The 3,672-nt window shown below is 48.3% G+C and overlaps 1 pseudogene; it reads left to right on the top strand.

Annotated features, from left to right (window-relative positions):
• The first annotated feature begins 2,086 nt into the window (after positions 1-2,086).
• Positions 2,087-2,796, top strand: LOC140604512 (GTPase IMAP family member 5-like; annotated as a pseudogene).
• The last annotated feature ends 876 nt before the right edge of the window (positions 2,797-3,672 follow it).

Raw genomic sequence — 3,672 nt, forward strand, 5'->3', positions numbered from 1 at the left:
CAAATAGAAAGTCATCCCATCTTGGTCAACAAGAGCAACTGAAGAAATGCCTAAAGACAGAATCAAGGTTCTTGTTTCCAATGATTAATTTGTGTTTTCTCTAATGCACAGAAAGTAGCTGGTCAAGATTCAGTTTTTTCTCTATGGTGGGGACACAAGAGTGTTAGCCTGGGTAGCTTACAGTACATAAAACTACATGTTCATCTCAACCACGAAAAACTCATAAGGCTTGTGTGGGTTTGAAACCTTTAAGCAATGTTCCTTCCTTGTGTATCAACTATTTTAAAAATATAAACTGAGACAGTTAAATGACTAGACTTTAGGAGTAAAAATAAAATAAAATTTATGATAGTTTTGAGCTGATAAATCTCTATTAAAAACAATTATTTTTGTTTTGGAAGAGCAGATCTTTAGCTCCCCTCCTCTTTTTTTTTTCCTGGCAAAAACGAGATATAAGAGGTGTTTCTAGCTGGTGAAGGAAAACGTGTTTCTAGCTCGTGAGGGAAAACGTCTTCTACATATTAGACGCATGCCTTTCTATCCTCCACAGCAAGAGGGCAGACATCTACCTCATTCAGTGTAATAGGCATTATTATTTGAAAAGTGAAAATTATAGTATTAATATAGGAGGATATTTTGTAAGTCAATCATGGGTTTCATTGCAAAATGTTAATTGTGTTATCTGCATTATAATTGCTCTCCTCTATAAACTAAGCAAGGAACCGAGAGTTACCTGTATCTCACTTTCCTGCTAGAGCTGTTCTTCAATAATCAATCTGAATACAAACATGCAAGCCATCCATGGGACTCTACCCCACTCACCCTAAGGATGTCTCCAGAGAGGCATTTCAACTCCCCGGGAGGAGTCAGGGGCTCTGCAGCAAGGGCCAGTGCAAGGGCCAGTGCAGTGCAGGCAGAGGCGAAACGTTAACCAGGGCAGCGAGAGGGGCCCAGAGCACCCCCACCCCCTGCATTGCCTGTTAGTTTGCCTAATTCACATTGTGGGTGGGGATGGATGCTCCCCAGGTTCGGTGGAAGTGCAAGTCCACTTGGGGAAGACACCTACTAAACCTTGTTTCTACCCTCAGGTCAGAGCATGGGCAATCCAAGGGCAGGGCATTTGGCAGAGAAATAAGAGGGAGAGCAGAGCCAGAGACCATCTCAGTGAGACACTTGCCTTGAACTCAGCCTTCACTGCCATCAGGAATTATGCAAAAGAAACTATCCTTATGCCAGAGAGGTTCATGGTGGGGATGAGGAGATGCATGTCCAGTTTTGAAATCTTTATTTCTTCCAGAACCACCAGATTTGGGTCCAGTGAAAGGCCATGGATAGCTTGGTTTGGGATGCCCCAGATGTTCATTGGCTTCTCTGGATCTCCATTCTCCCAACTATCTTGGGTAGAGAATTTGTTTTGCACAAAACTATTGCAAAGATGTGGTGGGGAGAAAAGAAACAGTGATTACAAAAAGCAGAACAAGACAAAAATCCCTTCTCTTCTGTCATCTCTGATGGATCACCCCAAGGATGGCTTTTTGAGGAAACAATCTGTTCTTTTCGTGTTCCCAGGTACATAGTCTAACACCTCCTCCTTCCGTAGAATTTGTGGCTAGTTTTAAAAAAATTTTATCTGTGTGTGTGTGTGTGTGTGTGTGTGTGTGTGTGTGTGTGTGTGTGTGAAGAGACCAGAAGCCAATGAGAGAGGCCGTATAGGAGAGGAAGGAAGATTCTGCAAAACTTACAAGATTTTCCAGGATCCACTAAGCCACAAGGCTTGCTCTCTCTCTCTCTCTCTCTCTCTGCCTCTCTCTATCTCTGTCTCTCTGTCCCTTTCATCCCAGGTTTACCAGTAATTGCCATGCCAATCTGGACATTTGAACTTCCTAAGCCTCATCTTTATTCTTAAATAATTAAGGTTAACAATTATCCACCCCAAGGTCCCCAAAAGTGCAAGCTGAAAATATTACTGATACTACCTTTTTCAGAACCTAAAATTTTGAACAGAATGAGCTCAGAGTAGAAAAACCCTTTGGTGATACTACCAAACTTCTTTCCCATGTTTGTGCAAAACCGTGTTCATGTATGCATGTATGACACAGGGAACAGCATCCTCTGCCAGCCCGTGTTCCAGTCCAGGCTGGGGAACCAGCCTGTGACCAAAACGTGCCAGGGGGAGACAGGGACCTGGAACGGAAGGAGCACCCTGGTGGTCGACACGCTCAGACCCAAGAGCTGTACAAGGCCATCGGGGACTGCTACCTGCTGTCCGCCCCGGGGCCCCACGTGCTGCTGCTGGTGACCCCGCTGGGGCGCTTCACCGCCCAGGACGCGGTGGCCGTCAGGAGGGTGAAGGAGGTCTTCGGGGCGGGGGCCATGAGGCACGCGGTGGTCCTGTTCACCCACAAGGAGGACTTGGCGGGCGAGTCCCTGGACGATTACCTGGCGGACACGGACAACCACAGCCTGAGGAGCCTGGTGCAGGAGTGCGGGAGGAGGTACTGCGCCTTCAACAACAGGGCCACCGGGGAGGAGCAGAGGGAGCAGCTGGCCAGGCTGATGGCCGTGGTGGAGAGGCTGGAGAGGGAGACGGGCGGCGCCTTCTACAGCAACGACCTCTTCTTCCAAGCCCAGCTGCTGCAGCGAGGCGGGGGCGGCACCCGTGGGGCGGAGCTGGGGGGCTACCTGGCCAGTGTGCGGGTGCAGGTGGAAAAGCAGAAGCGAGACCTGCGAGGTCCCGGGAGTACCTGGGCCTGCCCGCGCTCCTCACATCAAAAGCTGGCTCATTTCTCCTTATGAATTTTGAGTTTGTCTCATCCTGTGCAGCTTACTTCTGCTGATCATCCTGTATCATCTTTAATTTTGTGTCATCTGGGATGTCTGGCTGGCTCAGTCTGTAGAGCATGTGACTTTTGATTTTGGGGTCGTGAGTTCAAGCCCCATATTGGGCATAGAGTTTAAAGATATTTATTTATTTATTTATTTATTTGGCAGAGACATAGGTAGAGGGAGAAGCAGGCTCCCTGCAGGGAACCTGGTGCAGGACTTGATCCCAGGACCCTGGGATCATGACCTGAGCCAAAGGCAGACGCTCAACCACTGAAACACCCAGGTGTCCCTGGGCAGAGAGTTTTAAAAAACATTCTGTCATCTGTATGTCACAGCACTTCCTGAAGTATCTCCTCATGGTTCGTTGTCCTGTGTGTCCCCAGTTCTGAAATTCTCATCTTCCACAGATGACACGGCTTGTTGTCTCTACAGCTCCCATTCTCCTTCTTCCTTACGGACTTAGGGTTTGGTTCAGGTCCCCACCTCTCCTGAACGGAGCCAAGTGCCTCAGAAGAAGAGGACAACAGTTCAGCTCTGGGAATGCCTTGCTGGTCTATATATGACCCCATTCTCTGGGGCAGTGACTAGTTCAAGAATGGGCCTGAGACCCAATTCAGGCCAAGGAGAAGTAAGTAAAAGTCTGTAGAGGTGGAGACAAAAGGTCTCTCCTTTCTCAGGAGAGACCCACAGAGAGAGACAGTCTTCTCCCTCTGGCCTTGTTGGGTGGGGGCGTGATGCTTGGAACCCCAGCAGCCATCTCGCAGCCAGCCTGAGCTTGAAGCCAATGCTTCAAAGCAGATAGAGAAATGAAATGAACCTGAGCCCTGAATTAGCCAGTCCGGAAGC

Source organism: Canis lupus, chromosome 15 (genome assembly GCF_048164855.1).
Source record: "Canis lupus baileyi chromosome 15, mCanLup2.hap1, whole genome shotgun sequence".
Classification (NCBI taxonomy): Eukaryota; Metazoa; Chordata; class Mammalia; order Carnivora; family Canidae; genus Canis; species Canis lupus.